The sequence below is a fragment of the Eleutherodactylus coqui genome, chromosome 5 (genome assembly GCF_035609145.1).
Source record: "Eleutherodactylus coqui strain aEleCoq1 chromosome 5, aEleCoq1.hap1, whole genome shotgun sequence".
NCBI classification, from domain to species: Eukaryota; Metazoa; Chordata; class Amphibia; order Anura; family Eleutherodactylidae; genus Eleutherodactylus; species Eleutherodactylus coqui.
This window is the reverse complement of record NC_089841.1, coordinates 178552387-178573171: the sequence shown is the minus strand read 5'-3', so window position 1 is coordinate 178573171 and position 20785 is coordinate 178552387.

Below are 20785 nucleotides of genomic sequence, written 5' to 3'. Positions count from 1 at the left end.
AACTGGAAGGACGTGTGTCTTTTTTCAGCCTTACATACTATGTTACTATTTCCTAGTTGTCAAAATTGTGTACGTTAATGTGTTAGCAATATTATCTTCTTTCTTAGTTCAGCAGAAAAGGCTTCAAAGACCTTTCTTTGTAGAAAAAGTGTGACAACTGGACAGCAAGGGTGTTTTGACAATAAGGATTATGTTTATATAGGCTCCATCGGTATTAATCTATTTCTGGTTAGCAGTCACATTTTGACTGCAGAATTGTAGCAATGGAGCGTGCAGCAATTCAGCTAGTCGAGCCAAGGGGTTTAACAGCTGGTTTTCTTCCAATATGGGCAGCCGACTGGAACACATTTTACTTGTTACTTTAATGAATCATATATTTCTTTTCAGAGCCATGCAAACAACTTATTACAATACAGCCAATCTATATCATACCGATGGACAGCTGCTGCTTTAAAGAAAACTGGGCATAAGCGATAAGTGTTCTACATTTCACACCATGTGTGGGATGACTATTCAGCGGACATGCTGGGAAAGGCTATATATTTAAGTATGCCCATAGACCTCAAATGCTAAACATATACCTAAAAACTATCCTTTTGGCATGGGTTTGGCTAGTTGCTGTTGGTGTACTATCACTTCAACTGTTTTGAAATGAGCAGTAAGCTAGAATGTACAATACAAATGAACGCAAAGAAAATAAAACATATTGTGCACTGTAATTTTTTTTCCATTAGAGGACAATCACGGATATATGCAACTGCATAGTTGTTACATTCATGCAGGGCTTATCCACATTGCCTGCATGAATGAAGAAAGGGGTTCACACCAAGACATAATGGTCCAAAAATGAGCACACTGACAAACCTAAAAAGGGAAAGTTATCAACTTATGGGGGAGAGGAACTTGCCTACAAGCAGGGTGATCGTCCTGACAAGAACGGCCCTGCATCTTGTAGCTAAGGACCTATTCTGTCCCTAGATGGAAAAGTAGAAAAAAAAAAAAAGAGGACAGAAGTAGACAGATGTAAGATAAACTCCATAGGTACTCAACACACAGATGTCGCATGCTCAACTCACACACCAAACAGGACATGGATTTAGGTGTCCACACACCTACGGATGAAGTAGCACAAGCAACACCAAACATGAATTCCAATCTGAATCGAGGCAAACACCAACAGAACATAGAATCTAGACTTAAAGGGGTTGTCCCGAGAAAGCAAGTGGGGGTAAGCACTTCTGTATGGCCATATTAATGCACTTTGTAATATACATTGTGCATTAAATACAAGCTATACAGAAGTTATTCACTTACCTGCTCCGTTGCTGGCGTCCCCGTCTCCATGGTGCCGTCTAATTTCAGCGTCTAATCTCCTGATTAGACGCGCTTGCAGAGAAGGGTCTTCTCCCTTCTCTTGGGTCTCGGCACGAGCTGTGTTCTGGCTCCGCCCCCTTCTACGCGTCATCGCGTAGCTCCGGCCCGTCACGTGTGCCGATTTCAGCCAATCAAGAGGCTGGAATCGGCAATGGACCGCACAGAGCCCACGGTGCACCATGGGAGAAGACCCGCGGTGCATCGTGGGTGAAGATCCCGGCGGCCATCTTGGTAAGGTAAGTAAGAAGTCGCCGCAGAGCGGGGATTCGGGTAAGTACTAAACTTTTTTTTTTTTTTTAACCCATCCCTTGTGTTTGTCTCGCGCCGAACGGGGGGGCCTATTGAAAAAAAAAAAAAAGCAGTTTCGGCGCGGGACAACCCCTTTAAACACCAACAGACAGACTATCATTCATGTGACACCACAGAGCTAGACTCACACACCAAACTGGTTCCAGACAGGGAGCTGCGCAGCACACATCCTTGGGCCAATCTCGCACGACCGGACTTGAATTGCGGATTACGTGCTCGCTGTCTACGCAAATGATCTGCAGTACATCACAAGCATTGAAAGGGATGCATTTTTTATTTTTCCTTCACACTCGCCGATACAAATTGCGTATTGCGCAAGCAGAAGAAAAATCGCATCATGCTCTATTCTACTGCGGAACTCGTGCGGACGGCCTCCATTGAAGTCAAATACAAAGAAAAAAACAGCCTGTACTGCACATGACCGCCTGCGAGCCTCCACAATACAGGTAGCTGCAGTATGCAGGGTCACCGGCTGGACTCACAGCCGGAATCGCTGCAGGCCTAGCACAAACAGCTAGACTACAGAATAAACCACACCCAGGAATGGGCGTGACCGGGTTAAATATACTCACACCATGGCTGATTGGGCAACCAGGGGACACACCTCCCTGTCGACCAATCAGCCCATACACTATAGGAGATATTATAGCAGAGTGGAGGGGAAGATCCCAGTAAGGTATTTCCAACAGACAATGTCACAGGGACCTTTTGCAGTGACAAGAGGCAAATAGCATAGCTGAAGCCATAGCCACATGGACCAGGCTGACGTAATAACATCTCACTGGTTCCACTACCTGTTATGGATGACACACTAACAATAGGCTCACAATTGCATACATCTGGAGCATATGTCCATTTCAAATGATCACACTAAATGTGTCCTCGCTATATGTTGTATGAACCTAGCCTTACAAATATAGACTAGTCTAACTCAGAAGACTTACAGTAGGGCTGACACAAGGCACAGCTCTGTATATTGCTTCAACCTCTTCACTAAATGGAATATCCTCCAAGAAGACATATAATAGAACAATTATTTTTTTTTAGAGTTAAAGGAGTATATGCCTATTGTGTCTCAATGTTCTCCTGAGAGGATGCCATAATACATCAATTACTGATATTTATGAATGCATAAATTGGGTATTCACAGTGATAAATCCGAAACATTGAGCAGAATAAAAACATGTCAGGCCTTGAGTACATGTATTCTTATACAACCATACTACTGGGAAAGAATAGTTCTGTAGCATGATAGAAGATATAATAAACGGGTTGAATAGATTTAACAGAGGTGTGCAACATAAGTCAAGAGGAGCATAAATCCCAGCATTCAGGGCAGGTTAGAAAAGTCATATGTTGCCAAAATTAAGGAAATTTAATGTCTACCTGAAGGTACAGGGGGGATGGACTTTACAGAAGGTAAGGAAATTGAAAGAAAATATTAAGCAAAAGCAGAATTAAAGACTCCAAGTGCCAGATAGATATCCAGACCGGAGAGAGATTATACATTAAATGAAGGCATTTTCCTATAATTACTTTAAGAGGAGCAAAGCTTTATGGGTTTCAGGCTAATTCTTCTCTAATCCCGTCTCCCATCTAATCCCAGCTGCCTCTTTCACCTCTTCTATAATCTTGCTGTAGTCAAACTGTGTCTATGATAAATTTATCACGGTGCAGACTGGCTTTGTGCTGCACCTTAGCTTTCGATGCTACTGCACTGCCATTAACTCTCCTTACTACTACAGTCGTGCTGCCTACTCACTCATCCTCTTTCACCCTTCTTGATATCCGTATGAAACAGTATGCTGTTGCTGAACAAGTTATCAAAAAGCAAACATTGCAGCCTTTCCTGCACAGCATCTTAGTGTAGGAAAGTGATAGTGAACGTTGCCCCTCCTCTGTGCACCATGAATGGTGCAAATGTTTAGCAGATTTCTTCTTACATGAATTGACGGGAAAAAAAAGCTCAATGACACGAAAAGCTAGAACTCTTCAAGTTTTTAATGCAGTTTACGGATGTTAGATGTGGGCATCATTGGTGACACTAGAAGACCTAAAATAACGCAACTCTGCTGCAGTGGAATTGATATGCCAGGACGCATCTGGGTAGGACAAGACTACAGACTTGACATCTGCCAGGTCACCAACCACACATACAGTAAAGATCTGTAGGGTGCATTCAAAATTTGGAGTAGTTCTATATTTTTTTGTCATTCTGGCCGTTTTACATCAATGTATGAATAAATCAGCTTAACTTTTCACAATTCTTTTTGAATCCCCCTGTAAACTATTTAAAAACACGCAGTATGTTGCACTGTTTCATTTGGGATTTCATGCCGGATCGGTGAAACAGAGCCTCTGGCGAAGATGTGAACATAGCCTAACAAATGAAGTGGCTCTCATGTTAAGAACAATACCATTGTATTGCATTGAACTGTGTTTACAGCAAGTGACTCTTCCTGAGTGGTCGGGTATTACGGACATTGAGATACTGTACCTTAAGAGCTTAGATACAGGCCGAAGACTCTTCCCAATGTGCCAATGTATCACAGCACCCAGATTCCCTGCAGTTCTAATGAACCAAACTTAGATCACCGTTATATTCTAGGGTGAGCTACATTGAGGTGCCAAAAGTCAAAGGACACGATAGAATCTTGTGTAGGACTCAATCTAACTTGGCAAAATGCAGCAACTTGACGTGCCATCGATTCTACAAGTGGATCGAAGATGTCTGAAGGGATGTTGAGCCATGCCATCTTGATAGACACCCACAGCTCTGTGGCATTTGTATGGCCGGATCTTCTGTCCGAATGAACCTCGCTACCACATCCTACAAATGCTTTATTGAGCTCATGTTGGGTGAACATGCAGGCCACACCATTCATAGAAACTCTCTAGAATGTTTCTCGAACCAATTCTGGACAACTTGGGTCTGATGGCATGGTGCAGTATTCTGCTGTAAAATGCTATCATTGTGGGGGTACGCAAAGTCCATGAAGGCTGCAAATGGTCACCAATCAGTGGAACCTAGCAAGCACTGGTCAATAACGTGTTTAGCTGGACCAGTGGACCCAATCTATGCCATGAAAACACACATCACATTAATATGGAACCACCACCAGCCTGCACAGCGCCTTGTTAACAACTGGGATCCATGACTTCATGGGGGTCTATGCCACACAAGAATCCTACCATCAGCCAAAACAACTGGTACCCTGACTCTGGACTACGCCACATATTGCCAGCCCTTTAGCATCCAGTTAGACAAGCCCAGTTGAGAAGCTGTGTCTGGTGTCGTTGCATTAACAGAGGCACCCTGTTGAGTCTTCTACTCCCACATCCCAGAACGGTGCAATGACCTGTGAGATATGCGCATGAGGCCTTCTGCATTGAATGTGGATGTTATTTCCGTCAGGGTTGATTGCCTGGCTGCACAGACAATCCTAACCAGTTGCAACTGGTTGCAATTAAGCAATTGTGGGTGGCCACTGCACTGTCTAATGTATTGGCAATACCTTCAATGACATATTCCTTGTACAACCGTGACACTATGGATTGAGGAAGCCTGACAATGAAATGTCCCATCTGTCTGGCACCCACTATCATGTCTGTTCGAAATCCTATAATTCACGTCGCCTTACCATGAGCACGCTGGCCAGTGTTCAACCACACTGACAAGATAACAGGTGTGTGACATTGCTACAAAACGCATGTATGTGAAGCCCATGCTTTCCAATGGGTTATTTCTCATTAGCGATGTTTTGTAGCCCGCTACATTGCGAGACTACAAAATCTCAGCATGCTCTATACAGCCGCGATTTGCTATCTTTTGTAGCCAATGTTTCCCTATGGAGCCTCCTTGTTTATCGCATCGCGTAGCACGAACTTGCGATCTTCGTGCAATGTGTATTTTAACATTAGAAAGTCCTTTTAACCTTCTCGAGATATCATCTCGCGAGAAAATCGCCAGTAGCAGCGACGAGATGCTACATTTTTCCCAAGAAAAAAAGCATCACTAACGCTACAAAATCGTGTGTACATAGCAGCGATATCGCGGTCACCAGTGTGAAAGAGGCTCTAGGTGCAGATTTAGCCACTCCAGGCCTGCAGTGTAGTTTTTGCAGCTTTTCTGCAGTGGAAATCCCACAGTATTTATATGATATGCGAAGGCACCCCACGGACTTGTTCACACGAGCGATAAAGTCGCACAATTTTGTCGTGCTGCTACAAATCCCATGTATGTGAAGCCCATCTTTTCCTATGGGTTAATTCATATGTACGATGTTTTGTAGCATGTAACATCCTGACACAAAAACCTTGCGGATCCCGCTATATGCACGCGACTCATGAGGTTGTGTAGCCCATGTTTCCATATGGAGCCTTCCTCTCTGTTGCATCGCATGAAAACGCGGTTTTCATGTGGTGCGATGCAACTTTGACTGTAGGAAATCCCACTGTCAAAGCCATAACCTAAGTCTTAGCTGCCGGAAATAAAAAAGTATAACTCACCTAGAAGCGCTGTAATCTCTGGCAAGCCTTCTCCCCGGCACTATTATTCATTTCTTCTGGCCGGGAATTGAAAAATCCCCACCTCCTGGAAGCGCTGCCTCTGATTGGCTGACGCTTAGCCAATCACAGCGCTTGATGAACCAATCACAGACATTTTTTTCGAGCGCAAGCTCTGATTGGCATCAGCCAATCACAGCCAACGCTTCCAGGAAGCAGGAATTTTTCAATTCCCGGCCAGAAGAGATGAAAACGACCAGTGCGGGAACGGGAGGAAGCTGCAGCGGAGCCCCGGACAGCACTTCTAAAGGTTATATATACTTATTTTTTTCTGCAGCTAGGGTGTTAGGTTGTGCTGCTGGAGTTTGTTGTTCTACAGGGTTCCAGGAGCACACCTGCACAGGTGAAGGTTAATTGAGCTGCTTGAGCGTGGTTCTTCAGGTCAGTCAATCCCCTGGGTCTGGGTGTAGATATATACCCCAGTGCATATTAAAGGGGTTGTCTCACGCCGAAACGTTTTTTGTTTTTTTTTCAATAGGCCCCCCGTTCGGCGCGAGACAAACACAAGGGATGGGTTAAGAAAAAAAAACGTTTAGTACTTACTCGAATCCCCGCTCTGCGGTGACTTCTTATTTACCTTACCAAGATGGCCGCCGGGATCTTCACCCACGATGCACTGCGGGTCTTCTCCTATGGTGCACCGTGGGCTCTGTGCGGTCCATTGCCGATTCCAGCCTCCTGATTGGCTGGAATCGGCACACGTGACGGGGCGGAGCTACGAGGACCAGCTCTCCGGCACGAGCGGCCCCATTCACCACGGAGAAGACCGCACAGCGCAAGCGCGTCTAAAATCGCCAGAAGACGGCGAATTCAGACGGATCCATGGCGACAGGGACGCTAGCAACGGAGCAGGTAAGTGAATAACTTTTGTATGGCTCATAATTAATGCACGGTGTATATTACAAAGTGCATTAATATGGCCATACAGAAGTATATAACCCCACTTGATTTCATGAGACAACCCCTTTAACAATTTCTGTAACAGCTCAGCCCTAACAACTAATCAGGTTGAATCAGCCAACCCAAACAACCAATCAGGTTGCTGGAATTGTGAATCTGAACCCATCAGGTTACTGGAATTGCTGAATACAGCTGAGCTGTTACAGAAATTGTTAATATGCTACCCCAGACCCTCTGCAATGAGGAAACTAGATTTCCTCAGTCTTGTCTGCTGTGTGAGTAGTGTCTGGTCAGCTTGTTGTGTGAGTAGTGTCCTGTCAGCTTGCTGGGTGTTTGGTGTCTTGTGCTACCTGTTTAGTGTCTTGCTAGAGTAGGTACTGCAAGACACAAAAAGCCTTGTTGCGGCCTTGCAGATTAAGTTCATTGGCAAATGTACGAACTAATCCCCAACTTTTATATTCAGCTTTTCCATCTGCTTTAGTGTGCGAGGTTGTGTGGTAAGTGAGTTTGTGCATTTATTGTGTCAGTTCTGCCTGGTTGCGAGTATCACCCTTTCAGGGAGAGCAGGGCCGAGGTTCCAGGATGGGGCCGCCTTTATAGAAGCGATCGCTCTGCTTGTAGATAGGGCCAAGTCATCTTCCCTGCAGCACAGGGTCCGTTTTTCTCTAACCCGTGTCTTCGGGTCACGTGTGTGGGGGCCTGGTGCTTAGTTGCCCCCACAAACGTAAAATAGGGCTTATTTTTGAGGCAGGGCTTATATTTCAAGCCCCCTCCCAACCCCCACCAGAAAATCCTCTCATGTGGTGCTACAAAATCACATGACTTTGTAGCGCTACAAAATCGCGGTATCACTGCGAAAAACCTAACCAATATCGCACGTACAGGCGATGCGATATCACTTCGATTTTCTCGTGGCGATGCCATGACGCCCGTGTGAATGAGGTCTAACAGCATTGGCCGGTTGGTCAGTTGTGTTATATGAGATTAAGCTTCCTGTATATTAGAGTTGCTCTCCCTGTTCTTTCTGAAATCAAGGCAAAATGCTCCACAAGTACAAGAATACAAACCTATGAACATACTGCTATATACGGCACTTCATTTTAGTGTGCACAAAACATACACCGATGCCGGGGTATCTGTACAATCTCTGCAAAAATAAACGACGTTGTTGCATATTGAGTTAGAAACAAATTTTAGCAGACATGGGCTTTGTAACGCATGAAATGAACTGCATGAATGGCACGCCTGAAGAAAAAAAATAGATTTGATGGATTAACAATTTGACTATCAGTTTGCACGATGCATTCCATCTCCTATATAACAATGCGAACTGAAAATATTTGATCATGACTACCCCGGCAGGATTCACTACAAGGTTCAATGAGTTCCATTTGCATTGATGGGTAAACTGTAAATTGTCTAGATTTTTATTTCGCTGGCACAGGGAAAGGCCTTCACAAGGTTTTCTTCGGCAATTGACATACTATTTCCAAACAAATCCAGCCCACGGACATATGTCTGATCTCCACAGACACGGCTCTAAAAACAATACAGTACATGTCTCCGAAATACGGCCATGTGAATTGGACTTTAGAATCATAAACCAGACTTGGTCATTGTGATTACTTCGATTTTTTTCCTGTATTTCCAACACTTCAATAACTACATGAAAAAAATGCCAGAAAAATTAAAAAATCTATCTCATAGATATAGCAAGGGTGCGAGTCTATAGAAGCCAAGCAACATTTTGCACCAACTAAGTGAACCCAATTTCACATGGACATAATGCACCTGCATTGTATTGTCTTTACTACAACATAAAACCCCCTTGAGGATATACTGAACTGAATTCGGATCACCGTAGACCTCAATTGGCCATCTAGGCTTGGTTCGGTCGAACCATGGGAGTCCGGATGCAATAGCCGTAATATGGATGCTAACTAGAGATGAGCGAGTATACTCACTAAGGCAGGGTTCCTCAACTCCAGTCCTCAGGGACCACCAACAGGTCATGTTTTCAGGATTTCCTCAGTATAGCACAGGTGATGTAATTATAGTCCGTGCCTCAGACATTGCCACAGGTGTTCTTACCATAGGATATCCTGAAAACATGACCTGTTAGTGGTCCCTGAGGACTGGAGTTGGGGACCCCTGCACTAAGGCACATTACTCGAGCGAGTAGTGCCTTAGCCGAGTATTTCCCCGCTCGTATCTAAAGATTCGGGGGCCGGCGGGGGAGAGCGGGGAGGAAAGGAGGGGAGATCTCTCTCTCCCCCCCCCCCCCTCGCTCCCTGTCGCAACTCACCTGTCACCCGCGCCGGCCCCCGAATCTTTAGAGACAAGCGGGGCGATACTCGGCTAAGGCACTACTCGCTCGAGTAATGTGCCTTAGCGAGTATACTCGCTCATCTCTAATGCTAACATGTGGACTGTTCTTCAGCGCTCCTGTACATTACAAGCACCTCCTCTTAAACCTGTACAAAGTGTATTTACTGTCTTGTGTACTTAGGACTCTTTAAATTGGTCAACTGGTGTATTGTGCCTGTGTTTAAGTTGGTTTTAAAGGAGGTACTACCTAGCCCTGCTCACGGTTCTACTACTGAACCAAACGCGTGTCACCATAGGGATACACAGACAGTTAAAAGGTGCAAAATATATATTATACATATACGCACGCACTAAGGGTTTCTATGGGTAATTTAGTTTTTTTTTTGGGGGGGGGGGGGGGTTGTTGCATTCATCCTACTTATTTGTGACTCATGAAAGGGTTTTCAATTTTCTAAATTCCCTCCGTCCTTATGATGTTTACTGAACTGAACACTGCTTCATGTAACAGGGGTGCCCTTTTTTCCCCATTATCCCCTTTTCAGTCATAGCCGTAATAGTACTTCACAACTTGTATGCACTTAGAGTGAACCAATGTACTGCTATGGTGCGGCCTCAGGAGCTGTCCCAAACCATCACTTGTGGGTGCCAGCTGCATTATACAACTGGAACTCTGCATTAAAGAGTGGGATTGTAGACAACCACTGGAATGCCTCAATGTTGAGCACAACAGAGTTAGCAGAGGGAAAGGACTCCCTTGTCAGCTATCGGCCCCCTGTGACACAATTGGTCTCTGGGTATGCCACAACTGTAAAATCTGAAAAGTACTAATACACTGCCATACAGTAGTATGGCAGTGCATTATATGAGGGATTAGAAAAACACATGTTCAAGTCCCTACTAGGGCTTAAAGAAAAAAAGTTCAATTTCCAAATTAAAAATATATATCATGGATTATTTTCACAAAAATAAAGGACTAAAAAGAAAAAAAAGCCCATATATTTCTAGGATGGCAGAAAACAAAAAAAATGTTATGGCATTGGAAGAGTTGAGAAAAAAAAAACATTCCAAAATCACCGCATCAGCAATACACTAACCGATGTCCTTAAGGCTGGGTTCACACAGGACGGATTTGCAACGGAAATTCAGAGTGGAATTTCTGTGCGGCAAATCCGCCCTTGCCTCCTAATCCTGGCGATTAGCCAGCCATGTGGACGAGATTTCACACGGGGCAGCCGATCCATCGCGGCAACGCCGGGCAGAACCAGCAATGCGGTGAAGAACCGACAGCCGCAGCATGTCAATTCTTTTTTTTTTTTTCCCGTTGCGGCCTAACTCTTCTCTATGGAATGCCGGCGGCTGAACTGCTCCAAAACCTGTGGCAAAATGCCGCGAGATTTCCGCGGGATTTCAGTTTCGTGGGAACCCAGCCTAATAATTTTGTCTGGTTACCATATAACATTCTTTTAATAGGGCTGTCTAGTTAAATAATGAAGAGGGCTATACTTTCCCCTCTGTATGTGCTGTGACAGTGGCCGTCACTGGATCCAATAAGAGGCTGCAGAGTTACGTTGCCAAACCTCTGGCACCATGGCACTCAGGATGTGAGGGCTGATGTCAGGAGAACGAGCAGCAATGCGACAGCCTCTGATTGGCTGCAACCTGACTTCTGGTGACTACTGCAGTCATAACAAATGCCAGGACCACAGAGGGACATGCTTTATGTCAAAATATATATCAAAAATAAAAAAGGCACACACAATTGATAATTCTGAAACTGTAATGCACTAAATATACAGCAAGGCGAACCCTGTACAAAAAAAAAAAGGCTTTGTGAAAATTGCTGTTTGTTCATCCATCCTGCCACCCAATAAAAAGAAAAAAAAGTAATCAAAAAGTCAACTAAACCCCTAAATGAAACCAATGAAAACTACAGCTCGGTTCACAAAGAACAAAGTCTCACAGTTTTGGTAGAATACTAAAATGTTATTGGTCTTGGAACATGGCAACATTTCTATTGTGCAAACAAGTAAAACCCCACTATATAAATTTAGGGCTCTCTCACACAAGCGTATTTTTGGAGGAACACACAATGACGTGCACACTTGCTGCGTGCGGACAACCCCCATAAATGATTTTGGTGTGTATGCATGTGTAATGCGTGCCAAGATGGGGCATGCCAAGATCTTTTTTGCATGCACATTTTCACGCTGTGCGTAAGAGGCACAATTAAAAGTACTGCCTATTACATGCATAATACATGTGTGTGAGAGCCCTTAGTATCAGCATAATCGCACTGACCCTCACAATAAATTTAACAAAACAAAAACAAGTAAACAATGGTGCAATTTTTTTTTTAAAAACACTTCAGAAATAATAAAAAAAGTTATACAATACACAGTATGTACCCCCCCAAAATGGTGCCAAAAATACAACTCAGCCCACAAAAAGACTCTTCATAAAGGTTATGTTGAAAAAATTAAAAGGCGTTACACATTGTTTTTGGAATACAAAATGGGAACAAATAAATAAATAAGACCCAAAAGCAACTGCCCCTCAAAAGGGAGCATGTCATATCCTTTTCCAACAGAAAGTGGACACATACCCTTACAGCCATGTCTTTACCTGATGCATTGTTTTATCTAATAGCTCCTCCCCCTTATTCACCCACAATCAGTGCCATCAGTTGTGATGCCACGTACTAATGAATGGGGAGGTGGATGATCTTCACCGCTTAGCATCAATGGCCGAGGCGACACGGATCTCTCTTCCTACATGTCAATACGAAGATACCTGTCAAGCTAGCCGAGCCAAGCAGAGAGGGAAACCAGCGGGAAGTCACCTGAAGACTTTTTCTCTGTTCCTGGCTTGTAATTAAACTATGTTTTCTCTGAAATGCCACAGCATTAGAGAGCAAAACATACCTGTTATGAGGGAGTATGTCAGTATGTCGAACCACAGGCAGCATGAATCTCCTGACAGGTTCCCTTTAAGCATAAAGGCATTCAAACACTGGGATCAATAATCCAAATGCCTCTTCTTCTTGACAGCAATGAGTTTCTACAGCAGGTCAGTAGATATGTCTCACCCTTGGCGATGCCCCATAGGAAGTGAAGTTTATCTTGTTGCCCCCAGAGAATCAAGTAGAATGATGGAGCTTGTAGTGGCTGAGATTTTGCACATCTTTTGAAAGTGAGGACAGTTGTAATTCACATGCCCCTTGGGGAAGGGGGATCTGTCCCATCCTGCCACTTATTAATAAACAAAGCATTCTTTTTGGCCAGGATCTGTAGCAGAAGCACTTCCAGATAGTGTTAATCCCTGCGGCTTTGATCAGACAAGGAATGAGGGGAGCACATGATGCTGATGCACAAATGTCATTTCATACCAAATGCAAAACAAGAACTGTGAAAGGCTACACTTTGTCTATGTACCTTCCCATAATATTGTGCTCAGCAGCGATGGTAAACGAGAAACATTCTTCCTGCTCAACATCATATGTTTATTTTCTAAAAGTAGCGATATGAAAAACATTGTTTTCATTCATTTCTTTCACAGAGCTGTTAAAATAGGTTTCCCTATTATGGATTCTGCAACAGTACGCAGTTGGAGAATACACATTTTATTAGATCCCATTTTTGTCATCCCTATTCTATAGCTTGCATCAGGCCTATTTTAGGCTATTGCCCTGTAGTATATAGGTCAGTAGCAGTTGAGGTTTTAGGTTTTCTGTGCACACCCATTTGATGCACCGTGTACGACCTAAATGTAATACAGCCCTCCTCGAGCAAGTCTCTTCTCGGCCTTAAGACTATTTCCATTCTTCATCAGTAGCGTGTACTTCTGCATTGCATTCCCTCTACCCTATTACAAGCATACATTGCTACGCTCAACTTGTTTTTCTTTGTATTCATCACTAGTTATTGGTTATTCTACGGTTTCTCCCTGCTCATTTCATCCAGGTTTCATATCTTCTTGCCTTCTGCGTTATTTTACTCCCATTATCTTCTTGCAACGCTAGGAGTTGTTTTGTTAATTTGTATCTCAGTTTGTTAACCAACCAGTAACACAAACTATACATTAATGCAACGGTACCATTCCTGTTATTTCTCTATACCTGTTCTTTTCTGCCTGGTCTTATTCCTTCTCTTTCTTGTCTCTGCCTTCCATCCCTCGTTCACCCCCCTTCTCCTCGCTCAGCTTTCTCTCACTGAGCAGTAAAACTGATTAACCCCAGGTCACCCCCCTCCCTCTCTCTCCCGCTCCCTATTGCTTCTGGCTCTTCTCTCCTCTGATTTACACGCTGCGTTCCGCTCACCACATTTGCATATGGTTATTGCGATTTTATTCTACATCAGGATTTGTATTTTAAAGGAACAACTGCATAAGAAAAATGAGCCTTGGGGGTTGGGAGGGGAACCGAATGAGACAAATGCAAAAAGGATGGACAAGTGCCACTCAAATAGTTAAGTCATTCTGGAAGGTTATCCTGCCAATAAAGAGTTTGCACCTGTAGATTAATGAAATATTTTCGTTTTGCCGTGCAGTGGTGAAGGAGTTAATAAGCTCATGGAGAACCATACATGATTATACCGTGTTGGTGCTATAAATCTGCTATGTTTTCATGACTAGGGTAGAGGACACACCGCTATTAGGTTATTTGTCATTTATTTGGTAGTCATGGCGAGGTGTTCCACACAACCATTTGCGGTATATTCGGCATCTGGTTTTAATGGTTAGCATAACTTATGTAAAGAAATTAGACATACGGTAGTGACAGGCGTAGATAACCAAATGCTATTATGCAGCAATCGTGTTCACATATATGGCAATATTGTTGCAATGTGTTCGGAAAAATCATTGCTAGCACCCATACCTACTGATACACTGACACAAGGACAGGTATAGGACCACATCCCTCAGCATGCAGATAGCTAAACTGCTATATGGAGCAGCTTGCACAGGTGTAATATACGGATGAGCAGTCACTCATATGCCTACCATATATTTAAGGGATTGGCTACCTAGCATTATACACCTACAACCTTCCAGGCTGAATCGTATGTGGCGTCATTAATAGGTTGTAAGCCTGAATGGTGTGCTACATGTAGTTGGGCTGGCACCCTTCCTATGCCTTATCTATGTACAGGTGTAATGCTAGGCAGCCACTCCCCTCTCATATGTGGTAGGTAAGTGGTTGTTCACCAGTATATTACACCTGTGCAATACTCCTCCATGTAGCAATTTGGCTGTCTGTATGCTGAAGGATGTTGAGTCTATGCCTATCCTTGTAGTTTGTGTCAGTGTATCAGTAGGTATGGGCGCTGGCAGTGATTTTTGAATTGATATGTCTTTTTTCTGTGATTTGTGCTAGGAAACTACTTGAAGATAATAAGATAACTGGCGCATTAAATATAAGAAAAAATAAAAATTTCCATGTAGAAAGAAACTGTTCAATTCAACCAGTTTGAAGCCTTCCTAGATAGAATTCAATCCAGATTTGACTCCCAATTTATAGTACTCACCTGGAGCCATAATACAGCTGTGTATATAAAGCCTTAGGGTGGATTCAGGCGAACGTATATTGGCTCGGTTTTCACGCCGAGCCGATATACGGTGTCCTCATCTGCAGGGGGGGGGGGGGGGAAGAGCCAGGAGCAGGAACTGAGCTCCCGCCCCTTCTCCGCCCCTCTGCACTATTTGGAATAAAAGGAGGCAGAGCGGGGTTAAGTTTCGCGAATTAGCCCCGCCCCCACCCCACCTCTCCCCATTGCAAATAGTGCAGAGGGGCGGGAGCTCAGTTCCTGCTCCTGGCTCTTCCACCCCCCCCCCCCTTTGCAGATGAGGACACCGTATAGTGCCTCAGCGTGAAAACCGAGCCAATATATGGTCGTCTGAATCCACCCTTAGGCTGTTTTCACACGGCCAAGAAACTCACGCAAGATTTGTGCGTTGCAAGACGCACTAATCTCACTTGAATATAAACCCTATTCTTTTGAATGGGGTTATAAGCATTAGCAAATTTTTTCCTGCATCGCAACGCGAGAAACAAATCGTGGCACGTCCTATCTTTGGACGTGCCCTTACATAACACCTCGTGCTAGGTGCATGCGAGTGCGATGCGAGGTCTTGTCTGTGTGAAGTTAGCCTTATAGTCAAATAAAGTCATGAGAAAAAGTATGTACACCTCTTTCTGGATTCTATGGTTTTACATATCACAACATAAAAAAAAAAACAAAAAAAAAAAACACGTGGTCCTTAGTCTTAAAATTAGGTAAACACAACCTCTGAGGAAGAACAGCAGATGACAAATTACACAGTGTCATTTTACAAAAACGAGGCCAAAATGCAGAAGAAGTGAAATATTAAGTACACCCTTAGGCTAACTTCACAAGGGGCGAATGAGATATCGGGCCACGAATCACGGCTCGATATTGTGCTCACCAATATGCGATTTCCTAACAGATGTGAGGCATTTTTATATGAAAACTGCCTCGCATCACTTTGTCGAGGTAGTGCAGAGTGTTTCCCATTGTTTTCAATGGGGAGACATTGCATCGCATCTGCCTGCACTTAGCACACGGTGTGATGCTGTTACCAGCCCCATTAAAAACAATGGGCGGTGAGACGAGGGAACAAGAGAAAAAGCATTAAAAAAATTGTTCATGTGTTTGACCCGATTCAAAAGAACTGCGTTTATATTCACGTGAGATTTGTGCGTCTCGCAATGCACAAATCTCGCCCGTGTGAAGCCGAAATCACCATTTCCATAGGAATTGAGAGTATCTCGTAGCCAGTGTGACCACCTCTATAGAAGCAGGTGTTTTGGCAGTTTGCTGGTTTGGAGCATTCAGGAATGAGGTTACACAACATCAAGGAGGAAAGACATCTGCAATGATTAGAGATGAGCGAGCGTACTCGGAAAAGCACTACTCGCTCGAGTAATTTGCTTTATCCGAGTATCGCTGTGCTCGTCCCTGAAGATTCGGGTGCCGCTGCGGCTGACAGGTGAGTCGCAGCGGGGAGCAGGGGAGAGCGGGCGTGAGAGAGGGAGAGAAATATCTTACCTCCGTTCCTCCCCGCTCTCCCCTGCAGCTCCCCGCTCCATGCCGGCACCTGAATCTTCAGGGACGAGCACAGCGATACTCGGATAAAGCAAATTACTCGAGCGCGTAGTGCTTTTCCGAGTACGCTCGCTCATCTCTAGCAATGATCTTAGAGAAGCAATTCTTGCTGCCCATCAATCTGGGATGGGTTACAAAACCATTTCCAAACAATTCGAAGCCCATGATTCTACAGTGAGAAAGATTATTCAGAAGTGGAAAACATTCAAGATGGTTGACAATCTTCCCAGAAGTGAATGTCCCAGCAAATGACCTCTCCCCAAGGTCAGATCATACAATGCTCAGAGAAACTGCAAAAACCCAGTGGCTGCAGCTCAGAATCTAAAGGCCTCGGCATGTTAAATGTTTGATCATTTAGGCTTGTTTTGCTGCTGCCTCTGAGCTTGTATTAACCAAATTTTAAGACTTTATAAGGACCAGATTTTTTTTTGTATTGGGGCTATTGAGGTGTAAGATATCTAAGTTTGTCCCAATTAATGCCCAAGAGCCATTCACTGTGTTTTGGGACAGGATTATGTTTACTGTACGATGGTTCAGTGAATTGTGATGTTGGAAAAACCTATAGATATGGTTCAATGTGTGCTCCTGCACATATTCAATGAATTTGTTACATCCTCGCTGATAATAAAGTTTAACCAGCAGGCACGTTCAAGCAATGTGAAAGATCTAGCACTGCAGTCGTACTGTACCGATCTGCATTAAATAGTTTGACAGAATACTTCCACCAACTCCATTATATACAGCATACCATTCATGTACAGTGCCCAAAATTCCCCTAGTGGCAACCTTTGGTAGTATTTGTTTTGAAAAATCTAAACCCCATACATCCCTGAGTACGCACACCAACTTTTATTGGATTATGTCCCATAGTTTTTTTTACTAGAGATCTCTGAACACAATTTAATGATTACCCTGTATATAAACAAAACAGAACATCAGCCTAATGTTCACCTACTTTGCATAGTTACATAGTATGTTGGGCTAAAGAGAGACAATATCCATCTAGTTCAGCCTGTTTCTGCTCCCCCCACCCTTCCCCTGTTGATCCAGAGGAAGGCAAAAAAAACAAACAATCAATCAGGCAGAAGCCATTTAGCCCCCTTGGGGGAAAAAAAATCCCTGGGTCAATACTTAAAAGTTTCGACTGGACTCTATTTCTGGGGTCAAGTATTCATGCAGTAATTGGTGGCCCACATCACATTTAGTTGGTCTATTTCCAACGGAGACACACGCAAATATGTCTGGGAGCTGTTGCAGTCAAAAGTACAGGGAAAAATGGGCTCCAATTGCTCTACCTGTGAAAGCCCAACTTATTAGCACTGTTTTGTCCACCAACCTAACAATTTCTTAAAGGGATTGTGTTATAAGAAAAGGCTATTTAAATAAAGTATCACTTTCCACATAAAAGAACTTTAATACTTTGTTTGAATTTTGGACTTTAGTTTACTTAAAATCCATCATTCAGCAGCTGAAAGACTGAGCAAATACATTCCATTTGAATGTATTTTGCTCATCTTTGATAAGACTGCAGGATGTTCTCCTCGCGGCATGTTAATACTAGCTGAGAGGTGAACAATGGATTGTGCTGGCAGCTGTTTGCACAGCTGGGCATGTGTTTAAACACTGGGCTCTGTAAACTTGTACAGGTCTTTTTACGTGCAAATGAAGCTGATAAAGTGTTAATGGCCATTAATACTTTATGCAAATAGATCTCTAAATCTTTCATTAGTTTGAAAGACTATCTTTGTATGTAAAAGGGCCTTAAGCCAAACTTCTGACTCCTTCACATAGGACTCATGTTTAACTAATAAATTAACTGTATTAAAATGCTTTTCATTACCACTATGATAAAATAATCAAGCTACATCCTACATTCCACACCCCAGTTATCAATGTTTAAGATAAAACAGGGGCTTAAAGGAATCTAACATATTTTTAGCCCATTTCAAAACTTTCCTAAAATCGCCATAAAAAGGAAATAAGCAACAGATTCTGCATTGAATGTATTAGTCAGAGTGGACACGTTTCTACTGACTCCACGTTCCTGCTAGATACGACAAACTAGCCACATCGCTAGATCTTTCCCTGTAACATATTGGTCTCTGAGAGTTGGGCTATGAACACCATCACTTCCTGGAGTCTCACAGTCTAACAGACTTCTTTGTAAATTAACTTCCATTCATTTCAGACACAGACACAGACACACAGACACAGACACACACACAGACACACACAGACAGACACAGACACACACACAGACACACACAGACAGACACAGACACAGACAGACACAGACACAGACAGACACAGACAGACACAGACAGACACAGACAGACACAGACAGACACAGACAGACACAGACAGACACAGACAGACACAGACAGACACAGACACAGACAGACACAGACAGACACAGACAGAGACACAGACACACAGACACACACACACACAGACACAGACACACACAGACACAGACACACACAGACATAGACACACACAGACATAGACACACACAGACATAGACACACACACACAGACACACACACAGACACACACACAGACACACACACAGACACACACACAGACACACACACACACTTCCCTGCTGTACAGACAATACAGAGAAAGAGTGAGCATCTCTAACCCCCAGGTATGTATAAAAAAAAATAAAAGTTAAATAAGTACAACTTTAAAAAAAAGAACAAAAGCTTTGCCTTCTACAAAGCCTGTTCTCAAAAACACAAACAGATTGGTTAAAAGAAGAAAAGGTGTACACAAAGACTTTTTGTAATTTGTTTTCATTCAAAATTTCGGATTCTTTCACTTCTGTTAGTAATGTTTTCCAAAGCACTGCGGACTGGAGAATTGAAATCTTTAGCAGATTCTGTCAGAATAAACTGATAAAGGAGAAGCTGAGAAACAACCGGTCAGATCAGGAGGACAGAGAGCAGAGTAGAGCTAACTACTATTACAGAAGCCTGTAGGACAGTGTCGATGGATGATGGGGGGAACGGGACCAGCAACTACTCAGAGAGAGCATGAGATAAATGCAGAGATAGCTGTGTAGTATAGAGTGGGCGTGGTTATGCTACATAGCCTCTGAAAGAGAAGAGTGGAGGGGGAGCTGAGCTCATGTAGGTTTCATGAAAGAGACCAGCTGATCAGTGCTGGGGCTATCTCAAGTCAGAAACCTGAATGTAGGAGAGCCTGCAAAGCAAATAAGACACTTTCTAAATGCATGGATGGAAAATTCAATGCAAAAAGAAAAAGGACTTATCTGCTTTTTTGCATTAAGTATTGATTTTTCATACACAAAAGGTTTCCATAGTGCTTAAATCTAAGAAGATTAAAATTAAACGCAGAATACATTTCCTTTAACATAGTAGTTTTCACAGCCGGCCGATATACGCTTTCATCTAAGCAGTTCCCCCCTTCCCTCTCCCTCCCCGGCTCTCTGCCTCTCTCCTCCACTCTGGCGTTTGCAATGGGAGGGGCAGGGGTTAAGATCTGCTCTGTCCCACCTACTCCCATTGCTGGCTATGGACACAGGGCGAGAGCTCATCTCCGCCCCTGTCCCGCTCGCTCCCATTGCAAACTGCTCAGAGGGGAGGAGAGAGGCAGAGAGACTGTGAGAGGGAGGAAAGGGGGACTGCAAAGCAGGTCAAAGCAGGTGTGTTCCTACACAGTCTGAGGCTTCATTCACATGAGCGTATATCAGCCGCACTTTCATGCCTGGCCGATATACACTGCCCATCTGATGCATTGGTTTTCAGATGGGCGTATTTCTGCGGGCTAAAAGCACCTGGCCGGCCAAGATAGCGCACATGGAACGCATTTCAGCCTGGCGCTTTTACATCGGAAAACGTCGGCCGCTGCCATAGACTCCTATGGGAGCCTATGGTAGCTGCCGAAGAAGGGAGGTGGGAGGGAGTTTAGCAGCATGTCTGCTAAACTACCACCCCCTTCCCTCCTCCTTTCCGACCCTTGTTGGCTATTTGCAATGGGAGGGGGTGGGACGGGGCGGGGGCCAGTTGCTGAACTTAGCACACTAGCTCCCGCCCCGTTTCCTTCCCTTGCAGAGAGCCAGCGAAGGGGTAGAAAGGGATAGGCAGTTTAGCGGAGCTAAACTGTTTTCTCCTGCCTGACGGCAATCCGGGCTTGGCGTATATGCGCCTGACCGGGGCCGT